The sequence below is a fragment of the Orcinus orca genome, chromosome 13 (genome assembly GCF_937001465.1).
Source record: "Orcinus orca chromosome 13, mOrcOrc1.1, whole genome shotgun sequence".
Taxonomy (NCBI): domain Eukaryota; kingdom Metazoa; phylum Chordata; class Mammalia; order Artiodactyla; family Delphinidae; genus Orcinus; species Orcinus orca.
The window spans coordinates 37,901,478-37,921,948 of record NC_064571.1 but is presented as its reverse complement, the minus strand read 5'-3'; the positions used below and the strand labels follow the sequence as shown (position 1 = coordinate 37,921,948).

Genomic DNA, 20,471 nt, shown 5'->3' with positions numbered 1-20,471 from the left:
CTGGTTAATTGGTTAACAATATTTTAAGCTTTTGATAATATAGCAAATACTTTAATACTAGCCAATAAAAAACTTTAAATTGAATGATAAATAATACTTTAACCAATAGCTGAGGAAGCATGGAATTTAACTATAAGGTTAAAAACATCAATAAACAGTGTTTGGGTACTCACTGCCTCTCTGCAGGTGGGGACTCGGGGTTGTTTTATGTCAGTGGCCCCATGGATGCCTGCTTTATGTCATCCCGTTCAAGATGAAGTAGGGACTGGTCCATAAAACAGCCTGTGATTCACGCTGTTACTTTTATCATCAATTAGCACCATATGGTCTTTGAAAACTAATAAACGTGGTGTGAGGAAGAGAAAAGGGATCTTTTCAAACTATGGCATAGATGTCTGTCCTTCCCAGGTGAGGCTCATTATGTAGGAGTGCTGAAACTGCAGGGAAGGCAAAGGGGAAAAAAGAGGTTGAGAACTGGCCCGTACTTGCTATATTTCTTTTCTCCAATACAATTCAGACTTTGTGATAGTTTTACTTTGAAAGCATGTCTTTACCCACTTTTAACACACCATTGTAAAGCAATTATACTCCAATAAACATGTTTTAAAAAAAAGTGGTGTTCTTTTAAGTGTGTATGCATTTTAATTTTCTTTAATGAAATTTGGTATGCTGCTAACGGATAGCTTTACACTTTTAGTTAAACCTGTAGTGTGAGTCTACTGTGAAATAATAGCCAAATGAAATGGTAGCCAAAAACGTTTTCAAATATCTAAGAATTCTGATTGAATACAGTTTATAGATCATTCACTTTAATGGCCTAATAAAAAATTTTTAAGTATAAAAGATAATTTAGAGGATCAAGTGATAATGTAGCAGCAGAGAATCAAGAATTTACTCCTTATTCCCTCACTTTCCCACCTCTGAGGCGTCCATTTAAAAGCATTACTGCTAACTTTAGAGTGTAATTTAAGTTAGGTGGCTATAGGTTTAAAGCTAAGGAAAAACAAAAGACATGTGAATTCCCAGCAATCATCTGTCTAAGCAGGCAGTTGGAGATAAGAAAGAATGAACTGAAAAAGGGCAACAGATTCATTCCACAGGTGGTGTACGCAGCTGCAAGGACTCGGTGAGCCAAGCGCTTTTCAGAAACACAGAGAAATATTCAGCCTTGTCCGCTCTCATTCCCTGCAAGAGGATAGACCTGGCAGCCTTAAAAAGGAAGAGTCCTGGAATCGGACCAGGCTCTTTTGTGTTTCCTGTTTGATTGAAGGCATTTTGAAAAAAAACAGAATCCTGAGATCAATTCACTTAAAAAAATTATGTATATAAACATATGAATACCATGCATTTTATACTGCCTGATGGATGCCAAACAATCCACCTCTGCCAACTAAATTGTCTTTGCAGATGTCTTGGAGCTACCTGTTTGTCTCCTCTATTCTGATTTTCATAGTAAGATATTATTTCAAATAACTTTTCTTTTTGCTTATGAAGTAACAAGGCTAGGGTCACTGATCTGATACCACAGAACGATATGTTCATTCTTGGTTCCACACTGCACTTCTGGTTTCACAAAGAAGGCTGCATTTAGGCTTTGGTTTACAGAGTTCAGTTTACACGTGTATCCTGCACTCTATTTTATTCCCATCCTCTGGCTTTCCACTGTTGTGTGCTTTGCTCAAGTGTGGTTAAATGGATGAGCTACTCACACAGCGCTTCACATGGATTATCTCAAAAGGCAGGCATCACATCTCATTTGTGGAATGAAAAAACTTCAGGAAAGATAGGGTTTACATCTTTCCTTTTTTTTTTTCTTTTGGACTTTAAGTGCAAAGACTTGAGTTAATCACCCTCCTCAGTTCATGATGGTACATGATCATTCATCCATGCACGGTCTTTTCTTGTTTCATTTTATCATTTTCTTCTTCTACTTTATTATTTTGCCCTTTCATCTCCAGCATCAGCAGCCACTCTGATATATTTAATATGTGCTTGGATATGCACGGACCCCCAAGTTTTTAATATAATATTGTTTTATGAATGTGTTTTAATTCTGTATTGTTCAATGGGTCATTTCTGTTTATTGATTTTTTTTAATGCAGTGCTGTTTTTAAGTTCTTTCCATGTTCCTTTATGCACATGTAGCTAATTTCTTTGAACTGCTACATAAGGTTCCATAGCATGTGTCAGATACCTTTAATATGTCCATCCCCCTAGTGACAGGACACCTGGACTGCCTCTAACTTCCTTGTATCGCAAACAACCCTGTGATGAACATCTTTATACACATCTCCTTATGAACCTGTGCAGAGAGGAATTCCCCAGTCATAGGTTGCATGTGTACATGTGAATGTGTGCAAGCACACACACACACACACACAATTAAATACTGCCAGAGTGCTCTCTAGAATACCTGTATCTATTTACCATCCCACCAGCAGCACACGGGGGTCCTTGTTTTCTCTTTGCCGAGAATGCCAAATCATTTTCCAGCTTTCTAATTTTTACAAATCTGTGTGTAGGTGGTATCTTAAAAAGTCTTAATATGCATTTCTGTGTTTACTGGTGACACTGAACTTCTCTTCAACCCTTCTTAGCCATTTGGGTTTCTACTTGTGAGAAATGGCTATTTTTACTCTTTGTCAATGTTTTTTTTTTTTCTCAGTCCAGATCTTTTGTATTTTATTTTATTGAAGTATAGTTGATTTACAATGTTGTATTAATTTCTGCTGTATAGCAAAGTGACTCAGTTATTCATATACATATTCTTTTTCATATTCTTTTCCATTATGGTTTATCACAGGATATTGAACATAGTTCCCTGTGCTATACATTAGGACCTTGTTGTTTATCTAGTCTATATATAATAGTTCGCATCTACCAATCCCAAACTCCCAGTCCTTCCTTCCCCCATCTCCCCTCCCCCTTGGCAACCACAAGTCTGTTCTCTATGTCTGTGAGTCTTGTTTCTGTTTCATAGATAGTTCATTTGTCAATGTTTTGACAAAGATTCTTTACTTCACCAAACTTTAGTCAGGCTCCTGAACCTTCTCCTAGGCCCATCTCTTCTCTGCACTTCCTTGTGAAATCCAGCTTTAGCAAGAACCCCGCTAAGTCAGTTTAACCAGAACCCTCCACCCTCGATATCTGATCACCCTTGATATCTGATCAGGTTCCTCATCCTCTACCATCCCTCAGGTGATGTCTGATCACCCAGGTCTATCTTCAGCAAAAATCTTGTTAGTTTGATTTAGCCAGAATGCCGCTTACTGCTGATTTTCCTCTTAATAATTTTCCATTCACTGACCCCTCCACCCCTGCTCACTTACCCATACTCTATTTGGAGTTGAGCCCAGTCTATCTCCCTTACTGTATAATTCCATTGCAGTGGTCCCTATACCACTAAGTAATCTGAACAGGGGAAGTTTAATATAAAGTATATTAACTGAAAGTGGGATTAACTACTAAGGAGTAAACAGAACTCTAAAGAATACAGGAATAGTCTATATGGGGAGCAGTACTTTCTAAGGCAGTGTTACTGAACTTCTTTCATTATTGCTCCCCTAAGGAGATTTTTTAGACATTTTCCCCCCTTAATGCTCCCCTCCATGAAATTTTAACACTGCAGATATACTGTGTATCTGTTTATGTGCCGTGGCCTTTTTCAGGGCCATAAACCATTGTAATACTTAAGATTATTTCACACCTCCCCCCGCCAAGAACCAGTTTTTACCCCCACTGAGAACGCTTGCCCTAGGACTAAGGCCGAACACCCAAGGAAGGGACATATTTGGAAGAACCCTTTCTCCCCTCAAGGCTGAGATTCTGATCTCACTGAAGAGGGTGTAGCTGTCATCCATTGGGTGGTAGAGAAACTCACTGAGGTGCTGCAAGTCAGGATGGGGAAGAAATCACCTCGTGGAGTGCCTGTGAGACGTGCTGGGTGGTTGAGTGTGGTCGGGATTCTGGTACCCACTGGCTGCCATGCACTACAGGAGAAGGAAAACCACATCAGAACAAAGAAGAGCAGTACTTTCCTCCTGCAGTGGCCCTCCCGTGCTCTTTACTGACAAGGCATCATGCCAGCTGCAAAGGAGAAATATTTACAGGGTCCAACTCCAGCATCACAAAGCAGGGTAGTAAAGGGTGGATTTGAGCTGAGAAGAAATAAACTGGTAACTGGAACATGCATCAAAAGAAATTCTTTTAAATTTAAGGTTCTAATTAAGTTCTGGCTAATCAAAGCTTTACAATGCCAACTCACCACACTGTGGTATATACACATCAAAAACATCTAGGAATTTGCAAAAATGCAGGGCATATCATCAGTAAAGCAATTTATTAATGTTACGTGTTGCCATTTACATGTGATGTTTATGTCTTTGGCCCGCTGTCAGTGAGATTTATACTTTGAGTTATTTTCTTGAGAATGAATGTGAGTGTCTGATTTGTCTGTATTCTTTCTCTAAACAATTCAGCCACAGACTGTTGACCAGCTGACACCAATCTTGTCTTTTTGATAGTAACATTTCTCAGGGTAATTCAATGAACATTTTGATTTACCAGTAAATCTGCTGTGAGGCTGATAAATCTATCAGTTCATCAGGACCTGATTCTTCTTGGGTGAACAGATGAAATTGAGTTTCTGAATCACAAATCAAAGGTCTAAACCTGTGATGTAGAGCAGAGCAGATGTACAAATCACTGTACCACGGAAGCCTAGGTTGTCCAGTGAGACTCCCCCACTCACCATATACTGAGCTACCTAAAGGTAATCTGTGCAGCCAAGGGACAGAGCAAAGATAGCTAGTCAATGTCCTTGGCCTTGTTTGAAATTTGCCCCAGTGCTAATTGCTTATGTAAGCCTATAGCTGCATATCATATAGATGTCTCAATTCATACTTCTAGTTTAGATTTGGGCGTGAAATGGCCTCCTAAAACAGGGCATGTGAATCAAGCTCTCTGGAATTTAGTTTCATTACTTGTAATGTGAGAAAGTTGGTAAAGATTACATAAGTGGTATGTTGAATAAGCACAATTCTCTGACCTAATCGAAAAGCAACCTTATATATTTATTTTTGCCCCCACTGTTCCTTTACATATATATAAGGTCAGATTGTGAGGGGGAAGAGAGGTCATCTTTCTCTGCCCTAGGCTGAAAATTGTGGCAGGCCCTTAAATTTTCTGGCCACTCTGGCATCATAGACTTTCAACTTCAGTTATAAACAGTCTTGATACAGAAATTAGATAAGGGTAAGATATTAATCAAAACTCCAAAGCTGATGTTAAGAACACACCTTTTCCTCTCCGCAAGCCCAAGACATCTTCACTCTGAAAGCATGCAGTGGGAAGGGGGAGGGATATTGGATGGCTCTTCCTCAAGCCTTCTTGTCAAGCAAATGGAAATATCATTACACTGTTCCTGAGATCCACTCTCCACCGTTTTCTACCTTCCTCTCTGCCCAGGAGGCTGGCCCTGCATGAATATGTTCTCTTTCTCTTTGGCTTCCAGTTGGCTTTGGCCAATGGGGAGCCCTTGCAGAAGACCAGAGAAGGTCAAGGTATTCATCCCTTGGCTTTTTCCTAGTGAGACTGCCTTTGGTTGGCTTGGGTCAAGGTCACTGCTCCTCTTACTGTGGTCTGCTCCAAATAACACTCCCTTTCCAGATGCTGATAATCACTCCCTTAGGGTCCCAGGGTGTCAACCACTCTGTTTCTTTTAACCCCTAGTTCCCAGACTGTCCCTTGGGTTTACATTACACCCCCAACAACCTCCTTACAAACAGTCTCTTTGAAAAGAAGCTCTTCTCAACTTATCCTAATTTAAGTGTACCATCTGTTTCCTGTTGGGACCCTAACTGGAAAAAATTCATCAAAATTCGTATTGCATAGCAACACTTGAAGTTTAAAAAATCCATTTTCTTAGATTAAGTAACACATCACAATACTCACTCTTAAAATCATTTGCCCCACAATATTATTATCCAAAGTACTTCAACAACTACTCTACTGTACTGGGCCAAGTCTAGGTTCAGAAAAGCCAGAGCTGGGGATTCTAGTCTCTCCCAATTCATCTCTTTCCTTCTTGTTCAGGGCTCTCTTGCTGGTAATCTCTCCCACCGAAAGGAAAAATGGACCTAATTAGTTTCAATATCTTCATGAATTAGTCTAATATATTTCCAGGAAAATATGCATTTTAAAAGAGAACTCCAGGACAAAAAAATGAAGCTCTAATGACAGAAATGTCAGACTCTGCGACACCAGGAATGGGGAAGTATGTTTGACCTCATCTATTCTGAAGAAGATGAGGCCTAATTTTCCTACATCTTTGTTCTAAAACATGTCACACAGGGCTGAGTTTTAAAGTCCCTGCTTCAGTGTTTGTGCAACTGTTCAGGACTTTCCAGGGTATCAGTTATTCAAAAAAAATTTAGCCCAAGTCAAGGAGAGCTTAGCGTTTAGTTTTGAAAGTATAAGAAATACCTAAAGATTGTGGGTAATTGTCTTATAGTGTGCCTGAAAAATCACTAATGTTACCTCTCTTTTTACATCTTGCCTCTGATCAGCCCTGCAGCTTCAGCTATACTTAAATGAAAGAAATCAAGTAAACAACTTTTAGCAATCAGGGAACCTTAAAATTGCAGGTGATCTGTAGCAGGTTAAGCACACAGCAACACACATGCAATCATTCAAATTTTGTACCTGGCAAATGAGGCTAACAATTTATACCTTGATCTGACTTGATTATTTGAAAAAGCTGCTTTTCTGTGGCATAAATATAGATGCTAGTTCTGTCTTGCAGCCAAGTTTCTCACTGGAAAGCCACATTAATCTTATGATTCCCTTACAAAGAAACTAGTAGAAATGATTTCTTCTAAATTGTAAACTAATAAAAAGGTATCCATGAGTGCTTGTCAAGTTTAAAAATATTGTCTTTCTCCTTTTCCCCTCTGCATGAACTTAGTTGGCTTTGGTCCACACATATTTACTGCTTATTATGTGCCAGGCACTGTTTAATGCAAAAAAACAGGGCTGAAGAAGGCAAACCAAGTCCCTGTCCAAGGTGGTTGCCCTCCAAGTAAGGAGGAGAGAGGTAACAAACATTTAAACAAACAAATAATACAATTTCAGGAACTAAGGGCTATGAAGAAGACAAAATAGGGTAATATGGTCGATGGTACCTGGGGTGGGATGTGGCCGCGTGGTGACATCTGAGTTGAGATCTGAAGGCTGAGAAGGAGGCAGTAGTGCGACAATCTAGGGAAGAGCTCTGCTAGCAAAGAAACAGTAAGTGCAAAGGACCTGGGGTTGAAATGAGCCTGGTGTATTTGAGAGCAGAAAGGTGGGCAGTGTGGCTCTAGTAGAGTAAGAGGGAAGGCTTGGAAGATGAGGCTGAAGAGGGAGGCGGCGTCAGGTCAGAGTGATAGGAAGCTATTGGAGGATTTAAAGCAGGGAAGCTGGGAAGTGATAGGATCTAATTTATATTTTAAAAAGAAAAGTCTGGCTGCTTTGTGGAGAATAGATTGTAGGAGGTCGGACATAGAAGCGGGAGACCACGGAGGAGACAATGGCAGAAGTCCAATGACAGATGCTGGCAGCCAGGCTGAGGGTTTCAGCAGCAAGGCCACAGCTGGTCCACACAGTGCTTTTGTGACAATTAGAAAAAGTCTCCCATTCCCTTTGGTGGTTCTGAATAGCAGATGGGTGATATATGGAGTGTGAAGAAAAGAGAGGAATCCAGAATGACTCAGGCTTGCACTGCCTAATTGGGTGGGTAACGGTAGAATCAGGTTTCTGTTCACTTTGAGGACCATGAAGTTTTTGCATCAAGTGGGTTTACCCAAGTCACAGCTGAAAACTTAGTAACATTTACCACACTGACACTGGCTTCCCCGCAGCACTGGAAGCCTTATGCTGATGTCATGGAGATAACATTGTGAGATATTCAACCAGCGTGTTTCCCGGTAAACCCAGTCCCCATGGATCCTCCACCCAATGAGTCAATGACATGCTTTGAGTCACGGGGAGGAAAAAGCCCAGCCAAGAATGGGTAAGTCATCATTTACTTTGAGTTTCAAAATAGGATTGAAAAAAAAATTCATAGCAAGACAATAGTTTGAAATTAACTGCCTTTGATTCGTAAAAGCCAGACTTTGTTGAAAGAAAAAAGAATGTATTTGCATACACAGATGAGGCAGAGCTTGGAGGGTTGCCCCTGAGGAGGTCACAGACAGTGCCAGGAAGAACACAGGATGTGATGTCAGAGCCGTTTTCCCATGACTGGAAAGGAAGATAAACGTTAAAGCAGCAGGCAGGAAGTTGTGAGAGTCAGAGGGTGTGCGCACAGGGCTGCCCCAGATGAGGGGTGGAGGGGCCCTACGGCAGGAGGGATGTGTACCCTGCTTTTCTCTTTGGAACTAGGCCAACTACAGAGAAGCGGAAATGCTAGGGTTGGGCAACGAGGGGCCTTGAGAAGTGCTCCCAGTTCCCGGGCCTGTGCATGGTCTGCAGCAGAGCCCGTGGGAGAATGACGAAGGCTGACAGGATGAACGGGCTGGAGGAGGCCTGGCCTTGGGCCAAGAAGGTACAAGGTGTGCGGCCATTACCACTGAGGGCCGTGGTGGGGACCGTGGCTGTCAGTAGCTGGAATCACTGTAGCCCAAAGGCCAGAGAAAACAATTTCCTCACCATGGCCTCGTGGTCAGGAAGGCCTGGCGGTTGGCAGACTTCCCCTGCACCTCCCCTGTAGCGTGCCTTTCACCTGGGCAATATTTTTGGAGAGGGAACAGGGAGAGAAGAACCCTGCGATGAGGGAGAAACCCCGAAAGACTGAGTGATTTCCCAAGGGAGACTGGTTTAAACCTAAAGGAGATATATTTTATTTGCAAGATCAAGTGTTTTCCACCTACATCAGCAATGGGGGCTTTTTAGCAAGAAGTCGTTATAGACAATAAAGTTACCATATATATTTTTGTAAATCTGATTTATTTAGTGTGTCCATTTCAAGGCTCCTACATTAGGAAGGTCTGTATCTTTACTGAATGAAGAGAACTCAGCTTATGTACCTCAGCCTATGACGGAGGAGGGGAGGGGTGAGGGAGAGGGCAGGGCTTGATTCTGTCAACACTGGTTGCCTCCAGGGACAGTAGCTCCAGGACAGAGGAGAAAGACTTATTTTTCACTGTAAACTTTTGTATTTGTACCATGTGTAAGCATTAACTATTCAAAAAATAAAGTAAAATGGGAAAAAAATAAGTTTCTGAAATGAAAAAAATGCAGATGCACAGAATCTAATATTTGATGCTTGACAATTAACATTCAATACTTTTCATCTCACCAGGAACCTCTGAGCCATTTCTCCTTCTTGGTGCACCCTGGGTTTATTCCTTTCATTTGTGCTGGTGTTGGTTTTGTAAGCTCTCTTGCCACTCCAGCTTGCCCATGACCCATCTGTGCTTTGTACCCCAAACACAGTACATCCTGTGGGTAGACCGTCCATTATCCAGGGGAAAACAGTCCTACTGACCCAGTCAGTCTTACCTGCCGTCCTGGATTGAGGTGTGGAAAGGATTAATGAGGGGTAGATCTGGTTGTTTCCACCTCTTTGGCATCAAGTAGCAGTGGGGAATTAGCGGAAAGGACTTGAGTACTGGAGTCAATCTCACTAGCTACTGCCAGTAGCTCTGCCAGCTACTAGCTTTAGGTCCTTGGGTGAGTCTTGAGTTTCTTCTTCTACACATTAGAGTTAATATAAGCCTCATTGGGTCAACCTAGCACAATGCTAGAACTGTTCTGATTACCCTCAATCCCCAGTCCAAGAGAAGAGAGATTAATTTTGATAAAATCTTACATCCAGCCAAACTCAGTGTGCCTCTTCTCCCTGTTTTCCTTGGTTTCTACCCAAGGCCTAAGCCCCTCCATTCATCTATCACATCCTTTACTCTCATTTACATCCTTCCCTATACTTTTACTCCCGTGACCCAATCTTCCTCTACTTCCTTCTTTTATTAAATGTGTTTTCATTTGTAGTAACAGGCAGCTCAAGTCTAACTGGTTTGAATATTAAGGGCATTTATTGACTCAAGGGGCTGAAAATTCATCAGTGGCAAGGGCCTTGGGTTGGCGGCAGTTCAGAATTACCATGGTCTCTGTTTCTTTCCATCTCTCCACTCAACCAACCCTCAGCGTTGCTTTATTCTGGGACTGACTCCCCTAGTGTTTATAGGCTGGATGTCAGCAGCAATTGGGCCCACATACTTCCTCATTATGTCCAGAGGGACTGAGAGGGAGTGAGTCTATAAGCATCAAACAAAAATCTTAACCTTCCATTAATTGGAATAGCATGAACCAATCATGGTGACTAGGAGATAGCCATGTGCTACTTCACTAAGGTTTAAATTGTCCACCCTTGAGCCAATCAAGGGAGAGGGGATTACCATGATTAATTTAGACCAATGGTCCTCAACTGTGAGCAGTAACACCTCCTTAAGATTATTGAAACATGTTGTTATGACTGGGGTATCACTGGCATTTAGTGGGTGGGAGCTAGGAGCTTCGAATGTCTTGCAATGTACAGGACAGTCCTGTACAATGAAGAATTGGCCTGCCTCAAATGCCAATAGTGCCCCGCCAAGACATACTGGCTGAGACAATCAGGGCACATCACCCTGAAGTTGGGGGTTTACTTTCCTCTGAAATGTGAAAATATATAAACCACACTAGGGTGAGGAGATACCTGAACAAAAATGACCAGATCACTCAGCTCCTTCCTCACCTTTATTGGCTCCCTTCTGTCTACTTAAATCCCTCTTGACAACATCAGTTACTTCCTAGCCCCATTCTGTTGTACCTACCCAGGTAAACCCTATTGTGGCAGTGATTCTTAGTATCTCCCAAGGTCTGGGCTCTAATTTTTAAATTTAAAATGTAACTGGTCACATGACCATCCATAATAAAGACTAAAATTTTCGGCCTCCTTGCAGCTAGATTTGTCAAAGGACCAAGCTATGGTCAATGGTTAGGTAGAAGTGGCATATGCCCTTCTGCTGGTCCTGCCTTCTTCCTGCTGACCAAAATGCAAACCAAATGGATGGAGCTGGAGCAACCATGTTAGAACATGACATGGAAGCCAAACCCTGATGGCAAAGTAAGGCACTCGAAGGAATTCTGATTCCTGACACACTGGTGCTCTATTCTAGCCTTATTAGTCTACCTGGATTTTTATGTAAGAGGGCAATTGACTTCTTTCATGTTTTTTTTTTTCTGTCACTTGCAACCAAACATAACTATGTAACAATATTGGACCAATAACTGCCTCCCCACACCAATACTGGGGGTTCAAATGCTGATGGTCAGTCAAATCACATGACTAAGCAGATCGCTGCCAATATCTGGTATATTCTCCACCCTCACCTGGGTCCTCAGTGCTGCCCAGCAGTGTCTCCAATTCTCTCCAGTAGCCACTTCAAACCTCCTTCATGCTCCTCAAATTTTCATTCTTTCTTCTCCTATTTCCCTCTCTGCTTATTTCAGAGGGAAGATACAAGAAACCATTAGATAAGAACTTCCCCCCTCAGCTGCCCACCTCCAACATTGCTTATATCCACACCGTTGGTTTTTTCCCCTTTTCTCCAGTTACAATGAAATTAGCTTGTCTCAGGCTAATTCTTCCCATGTGCTATGGATCCAATCTCCTCCATCCTATGCTCTATCCATTATCCTCCTCCCCTCCTCCAAAGGCTCCTTCCTTTCAGCCTTCAAACATCCTTAAGTAGCTCTAATCTGCAAAGCAAACACACAAAAATCTTTCCTTCAACCTTGCATCTCTGTCCAGTTTTCTCCCTTCTCCTCCTCTCCCCTTCTTGCCTCTCCTCTATTCCCTATTTACTCCCTTCCCTCCCTTCTCTCCTTGGCTTCTCCCTCTCCATCTCCTCCCCTCCATAACCAAACTATTTGACTTTTCCAGGTCTCCACTTCTTCATCCTCAAACCTCTGAAGCTTGGCTTCTACTTCTCTCACTCCTTGAAAATGCAGTTGTCAAGGTCACAGACACCTTCCTTGTAGCTAAATCCAATGAATATTGCTCAACCCTTGACTTACTTTGCTCCTCAGTAATTTGACACTGAGACCAGCCCTCTTAATGGGTTCTCTTCTCTTGACTTCCACGTCAGCGATCTCTTCTGGTTTTCTTTTTTTTTTCCTCTGACATCTCTCAGTCTTTCCTATGGGTTTCTCTTCTTCCACCCTACCCCTTCATGTTAATGTTCCATCTGGTTGGGTCACAGCTTCCTGGGAGGTCTTACTCATAGGACCTCAGGCTGATACTCTCCAAATCCATATCTCCAAGGTGGATCTTATTTTCGGTTTCAGAATCATACATTCAACTGCCAACAGAACAGCATCATGGATAGTTTATAGTGATCTCAAACTACATTCATCCTCCTCCCCTTCCCTATAAACCTGCTCTTCTGTTATACTATACAGGGAATGAACTACCATCTGTCTAGTTGCCCAAGCCAGAGTCATGGCTCCTCTTTCATCTGGTCAGTCATAAAGTCCTGCCAAGTCTTTTAAATACATTAAATGTTTAAGATGCATCTGCCTCTCTCCATTCCCACCGCTACTTCCTGTATGCAGTTCCCCATCATCACTCACTTGGGCTATTCTGCAACTTTTTGTTTCTCTGCATCCAGTCTTGCATACCTGTTCTCCACAGCAGTCAGAGAGAGTGATCTTTCAAAAGTGCAGATCTGATCTCGTCATTCCCCGTCTCCCTATGGCTATCAGGATTGAGCTCAAGGACACCTTGGCTTTTCTTACAAAAGCCCTGTCTGATGTGTCTCCCGCCTGTATCTTTTCCTCCCCTTTTTTATACTTTCCACTTAGCTACATTCAGTTTCAGTTCCTCAAATATGCACTGCTCTCTACTGGTGCTGAGCCTCTGCACAAGCTCATCCCTCGCTAGGAATCCTCTTCCCACTGCCTCCACTGCCACCTTCCCCTGTCCTCTTCCTTCAAGTCAGGCTTCTCTGACCTCCCAAGTATGGTTCACTGCCCCTCCTATGTGCTCTTAAACGATCTTTGTTTCTGTCATAGCACTTACACATATTGTAATTGCTTACTTACTCGTTCCCTTTGACTAGATTTTCAGCATTGTGAGGGTAGGGACCATGTCTGTTTTATTCTTTGTAGTTTCAGTGCCTCTCACTTACTAGATGCTCAATATATTTTTGTTGACTAAATGAACCCAAAGTAGGTATTCAATACATGCTTCCCTTCCCAGTGGATAAACACGTCTGACTAGTCAGGTAATTAGAAGGTATTCAATGAAACAACTGCTCTCAGGGTGAGGGAAACAGAAGAATCCCTCTCCAGATATCTTATTTAATGTTGGAAAAAAAAAAAAAACCCCACTGAGTTTAATAGAGCACTGTAAATTGTGATGTTCATGTGGAGAAAAAGACCAAATTAATATCAGCCCTTGGAGCTTCCCTGGTGGCGCAGCGGTTGAGAGTCCGCCTGCCGACGCAGGGGACATAGGTTCGTGCCCCAGTCCGGGAAGATCCCACGTGCCGCGGAGCGGCTGGGCCCGTGAGGCATGGCCACTGAGCCTGCGCATCCAGAGCCTGTGCTCCGCAACGGGAGAGGAGACAACAGTGAGAGGCCCGCGAACCGCTAAAAAAAAAAAAAAAAAAAATCAGCTCTTGCTTTCCAGTTTAAGTTGTCAACAGGCTTTCTTCTTTGAGGTTTCCCCATGACTCCCACAGAACAAGGAGAGAAAGGTATATCACAACTGTCAGCAAAGATTCTCATTACTTCCCTCTCCACTCAAGAATGAAGTTCCTCTCTCCTATCTTGTGATCTCAAGGTTGCTAGAAAATTAAAAATAACTCTTCATCTTTCATGAAGGATGAAGGGTCCAGTTCTGCTCAAATATTCAATGAATATTTAACTGAAGGCTGACTCTATACAAGACACCCTCTTATTTGTCACACTCTCTTCAAGTTTTATGAAGGATTAAACTTTGTCTCCTGCAAGTATTTTATTCTCTTGCACAGACTTCCCTTCAAGAGGGCAGCCTGTACTCTATTGCCAAAGGCCCTCTAGCTTTTAAGAAGCAGAATGAAATCAGATAGTTTCTGTCCCAGCCATACAGGTCCAAATCACGTCACTCATTTAAGACACCAAAAAGAATTTTGTTCTGAGCTACTTTTCTAATCACATTGATCATGATGCATTGCACTACTTACTCTTTCTTATCCATTAATTCCAGTATATATTAGCCCCTGGTACCTGTTTGCTGGTCATAGAATAGTTTTTCTCCATGAGAAAACAATTGGTCCAGAAAGGAGATCAAACTTTGGATCAAACAGCAAACCAACTCCACTATCTCCAATTTCATTTAAAGAACTGATCTCTGGAATTTCAGAAAAGCATGGCATTACCTTGTTGGCACCCATCTAAGTTTAGTTTGCTTAGATACAATGCCAGAAAACACAAAGCAAATGCTGGCATTTCAGAAATGCTGTGTTGGCTGGAAATGAACCATGAAAACGGAAGCAAACGGAAGCAAATGAAAGAGGGTCTTAAAGTCAGTGTGTTCTTGCCAATCAGGAAGATGAAGTTGTCACTGCATAAGATTCCATTTTGTTTACTTATACCAAGTTCTCCGAATAAATGAAGACTTCTATCACCTTTCCACATAAAAGAGAAACTTAAAAAAAAAAGCCACAAAACAGATTTTCTGGAAATGTTCTCACTCAACGAGATGTGAGCTTCCCGTTGTGTGTAAATCTTCTCTAGTGAATGCTGGGTCTTATGGTTACAAGTGTACTTACAAATCAGACCAGGGGTATTTGGGAACCCAGAAGGTTAGTTGGTAGCTCAAAGTGTCAGCCATAATGAGCAATGAACATGACAAAAGTTAAATTAATGTAATATTCTCAGGCTAAAAATTTAAACTACTACATGTTATATCAATTCTTTCACTCACGTCTCTCCCATTTTGTAGAATATTTCATTGGTAAGCAGATGTAATTCATAATGAAGGAATGCATCAAAAGGTTAAGATCGACTTTCTATTTGAATTCCCATTACAACCAAGCACATTTGCAGATCAAAAAGATATTCAAACTGGTGTCACAGGTCAACATATAATTAAATTCCAACAAAGGCTCATAGAGACAAGTTCCTTGGAATTTGATGTTAGGGAATTTGACATGTTGGGTCACTGCTCTGAACTGTCCCCCAAACTATACCCTTTCAGGGATGGTTTGGCTATGAATAATTTGGAATATCCTTTCCTTTAGCCACTGAATGATTAAAAAGGTCACTGAAGATAGCTTTTTTTTTTTTTTTTTCCGGTACGCGGGCCTCTCACTGTTGTGGCCTCTCCCATTGCGGACAATGGCTCAGGACGCGCAGGCTCAGTGGCCATGGCTCATGGGCACAGCCGCTCCGCGGCATGTGGGATCTTCCCGGACTGGGGCACGAACCCGTGTCCCCTGCATCGGCAGGCGGACTCTCAACCACTGCGCCACCAGGGAAGCCCTGAAGATAGCTTTATAATTCATTTAAAATTCTTTGACTTTGTTGTATATCAAAGAAGCTACTGAGCTCCCCAACTGAAGAGACCATACATTTCTTAGCCTGGGACCATCTGCTCTTACAAGTCTAGTTCCACACATAGGACCAGCACCAAAGTCCTTAGGAACTAGGATGAGGTAGAACGAGTATTAATTAACTGATGTCAAAGGGTTGGATTTTCTTTTCCCATAGGATATCAGGTAACAAGATTCATGACCACAGATAGATATCAGGTAATAAGATTCATGACTACAGATAGAGCCAAGGAGTTAAACATAAACGTATGTTACAAAATTACAGGAAATACTGGCTTTAGTATAATTAGATCCTCTCCAAAGCGACTGTATAGCTTGATATTTTCTCACTCCCCTCACTCACTTAGGCTCTAGTTTATTTACAGTGAATAACTGCCCATTGTTACTGACTCTGATAAAGGAACATCTGAGGACTGGTATCCGAGGCCAGACTGGATTAAGGCTTGGACTCGTGCCTTGTCTGAAGAATTCCTTGTTTTTGTGAAATTCCACCCAGACATTTTCAATGGCTCTTTTGTATTTAAAAAGGAATTAAAACACTTTGGTAAATAAATATGGCCATATTTGAAGTCAGTAGCAATAATGAAACCATAAAAGCATCTTCAAACAAACTCTTGATTGTTAACTTTCAAACTTTAAAAATCCTATAACACGTACCAAAGCAGTAAACGTTCTTTTAGGGCTTCTCTGCGAAAGGCCACATCCCAAGAGTAGTATCTTTGACTTTCATTTCATCACCTCACAAATAACACGTCATAGTTATATTACGTTACCTCTACAACTAAATACCAACTGTGCATAGTACACCTGACTCAGGGCTTCTTGCCACGGTTGAGTGCTCTGAATAAAATCAATCAAAAATACAACTAACATTTGCATTCATTCAATGTGACTAATATAGAAATTACACTAACAAACTTGTCAGAATTTACACACTCAAGTGAACACTGTTTCTTTCAAAAAGTCATCATGAGGAGCTATACTTATTCCAAAATTGGGAGCAGGTGTTCGGGGTGTGGGGAGGGGGGTAAGGAGAGAGGGAGAGAGAGAAACTGATTGAGAGAGAGGCAGTGGTGGTGAAGGGGGAATCCAAGAAATTGCCTGTCTCTGGATGTAATGATTCCTGCCCATAATTTCCACACCTGGACATCAGGATAATTACTATGCTTTCTCTGTTGGGGGCCACAAGTTCTCTAACTTCCCACCCCCAATCCCTGTGCAAACTCAACTTTGGAAGTAACTGCCTTAGGATCCTAACATGTTACCAAGACCCACAGTGGGGAATTCCTCCCATTACCCCTCTCAGCTGTCACCAGAGCCCATCCCTTCTTTGGGAGCTCCTACCACCTACAGGTCTCTGACAGCCTTTCTTGTGGAAGTTCCTTTTCTTGTGTCTGTACACCTAGCCCAATTTAACTCCTCTCTCTCCACCTAAAGATCTGCCCCTCATGATTCAAGATTAAGATAACTTTATGAGCACTTAGGGTTTCGGTTGCTATTATTATTCAATTACATTGTGGACCAAGAAAAATTCTGAGTTGCTTGACAATACAGTAATTTTAACATTTTAATGAGACATTACAATCACCACTTCAAATAACTTATTTTTCCAAAGATCAACTGAAAAAGAAGCCTACTGAAAGTGAAGGGTATCTGAATGTGTTGCATTCCTGCACAGGTGCGGTATGCAAAACAACTGTGCTAACTTCACAATAAATAGAAAAGTAAAATAAGTGCCCTGTCACTGAGTGAGCGCTCTTGTTGGCTGAATGTTTCACGTACAGGCCAAATGACTATAAGCGACACTACTGAACAACTCTTGATTTTCTTTCCCTACTCTTATCTTTCATTTCCAAACTAGATAACCTTTTAATGAAAAGAATTCTGAAAGACCATCCCCTACGTTTGGGAGCCACTGTTTACATGACAATGAGAGTTGATGTTTTAACTCTGCTGACACTCTGAATTTAAAAAGAAAAACGATTAAAGTGCATGTACTTAATCTCTGCTTCAACAAACAAAACACGGGAATTTAACTGAATCTTGGTGACTCAAGTTCATGATAATTTAGACTGTTAGGGGACACAGGGGACCCAGCTTCTAGTGCCGGATTTATCAATTGGTAGCTACTACCTAACAAGGCCTTGGTTTCTCACCTGTAACTTAATTGCCAAGATCCCTTCTAGTTTATATTCTATATTTTTATTAATAGTTATACAGGAATATAATATAGTAAAACTTTAGGAAATTCTAAGGTGGGTAGATCTTAACTTTCCCTTTCAATCTTGGCTGTTTTCTGTGTCTTCCCCAACCAATAAAAGGCTCAAAACCTTGAATTTCTGGATGACATACTTTTGGGCTATAATTGATATTTCTTCTCTCTTCTCCAGGATAATATTTTTTGTTGTCTTCTGACACCACCCATGGGTTTTCTCCTTGTTGCCCTGTCAACCTTCTAGTAATTGTTACTTTTTGCCATACCTCCACTTTTTCCATTTTTGTCTTTTTGACCAATGAAAACACATTTTCTGATTAAATAAACAGCTTCTGTAACCTTCATTCTTTTGACTGTTTTTGTTAATGCTTCTACTCAGACTGTTTGGATAGCTTAACAGTTCAGAGTTCTAACAGTTTTCTATAATTATATAAGAAATAGTTTTTGAGCATCTACATGTGCCAGGTACCATGACAGCCCTTTATCAACCTGGGAAAGAATTCTTTCAATGTGTTCCATCATTAAAGTGGGGAAGCAGCAGATATGACACCAAAAGCACAGGCAACAAAAACAAAAATACACAAGTGGGACACACTAAGAAGCTTCTACACAGCAAAGGAAACAACAGAATGAAAAATTTTCTCCTATGGAATAGGAGAAAATATTTGCAAACCATGTATATAAGAAACTCTTATAACTCAATAGTAAAATAAACTAATAACCTGATTAAAAAATGGACTAAGCACTTGAATAGCCATTTCTCTAAAGACGACATACAGATGGCCAACAAGTATAGGAAAAAATGCTCAATGCCACTAATCATCAGGGAAATGCAAATCAAAACCACAAAAAGATATCACTTCACACCTGTCAGGTTGCTATTATCAAAAAACAAAAGATGACAAAGTATTGGCGAGGAGTTGGAGAAACTGGAACCTCTGCCCACTGTTGGTGGGAATGTAAAATGGTGCAGCCTCTACGGAAAGCAAAACTACCATATGATCCAGCAATCCCATTTCTGGGTATTTAACCAGAAGAATTGAAATCAGAATCTTGAAGAGATATTAGCACTCCCTGTTCACTGCAGCACTATTCACAAGAGTCAGGAAGTGGAACAAACTGTATGTCTGACAGATAAATGGATAAAGTAAATAAATAAACACACACACATACACATATAGTCTGGAATACTATTCAGCCTTAAAAAAGAGGTAAATTCTGCAATTCGCAACAACATGGATGAACCTTCAGGACATTATGCTAAATGAAATAAGCGAGTCACAGGAAGACAAATACTGCATGAATCTACTTATATGAAGGAATGGCACTGCTTCCTGAATGTGAATTTCTCTGCTTGCAGGACCAGAAATGATTACAAGTATCTGTAGCAGTGGATGTGTTGCTACCTTCCAGGCAGCTGCCTGGATTTTGTAACTGATCATGTTCCCCTATTGAATAACCTACTAAACACCTTGGCACTAAATCGATTTGTGACTCACCTTTAGCAAGTTTACAGGCTTTCATTAAATCTACTTGTGTACTCATGCCAATGCTGATTCTATCTTACTTTGTTATAATACCAAACTCTTTTACTTTTGTTCTTCCCAAAATTTTTACTATTGATGTTTAACATTCTTAATTATAATTTTTATAAGCCACCTTAAATCATTTTTGAAAAATTGTTTAAAATTGATTTAAAAAAAGACTTCAAATTCCATTAAGGGTGGGGGGCGGACAGTAAAATGTAGCGCCTGTGTACACAGGTATGGAGCAAGACTTCCGAGGTTCAAATTTTGACTCCTCTAGTGACGAGCCATGTGGACCTTGGGCAAGTTACTAGACACTGCTGTGTCTGGTTTCTATTGTAAATGGAGACATACAGATATAGAAAACAAACTTATGGTTACCAGGGGGTAAGGTGGGAGAGGGACAAACTGGGATATTGGGATTGACATATACATACTACTACATACAAAACAGATAACTAATAAGTACCTACTGTAGAGCACAGGGAACTCTACTCAATACTTTGTAATGACCTATATGGGGAAAGAAGCTAAAAAGAGTGGAGATACATACATATATATATATATATATATACACACACACACACACACATATACATATATATATATTTAACTGATTCACTTTGCTGTACAGCAGAAACTAACACAGCATTGTAAATCAACTATAGTCCAATAAAAATTAAAAAATAAATAAAATGGAGATAATAGTTCCTCTCTCAAAGGGTTGTTTTGAGTTTTAAATAAAATCAGTAATATACTTAGAATAATGCATTTAAAACAGTGCTTGGCACATAGCAAACGCTCAAATGTTAGCTGTGAGGAATTTTTATGCTGTAGTTTAGCATACATAGCTGGGTTTACAATCTAATGTCAGTCTAAACAAACCAGCATTCCCATCATATCATGTAACAGAATGTTTGGACATGATATTTTACAATGATTACTAGAAGAACTCTTTTGATCTTCTTTACTGCATTTTCTGCTGACAATATTATCAAAGACAGGCATATTTCCTTAAGGGAAGCTGGATATTAAAATCTGGACTTATAAAATAGGTTCAAGAGTTCTTTGTTTTCCGTTAACATTTAAATATTAAAATTAAAACAAACA

General features: G+C 40.8%; 1 long non-coding RNA gene across 1 annotated transcript; it reads right to left on the bottom strand.

The window, feature by feature from the left end:
• Positions 1-114: 114 nt before the first annotated feature.
• LOC105748571 (uncharacterized) lies at positions 115-13,608 on the bottom strand. Its single transcript, XR_004477363.2, has 3 exons — positions 11,413-13,608; positions 3,881-3,989; positions 115-437 (listed from the first exon to the last, which is right to left on the bottom strand). It is a non-coding gene; the product is annotated as an uncharacterized LOC105748571 (long non-coding RNA).
• Between the last annotated feature and the right edge of the window lie 6,863 nt (positions 13,609-20,471).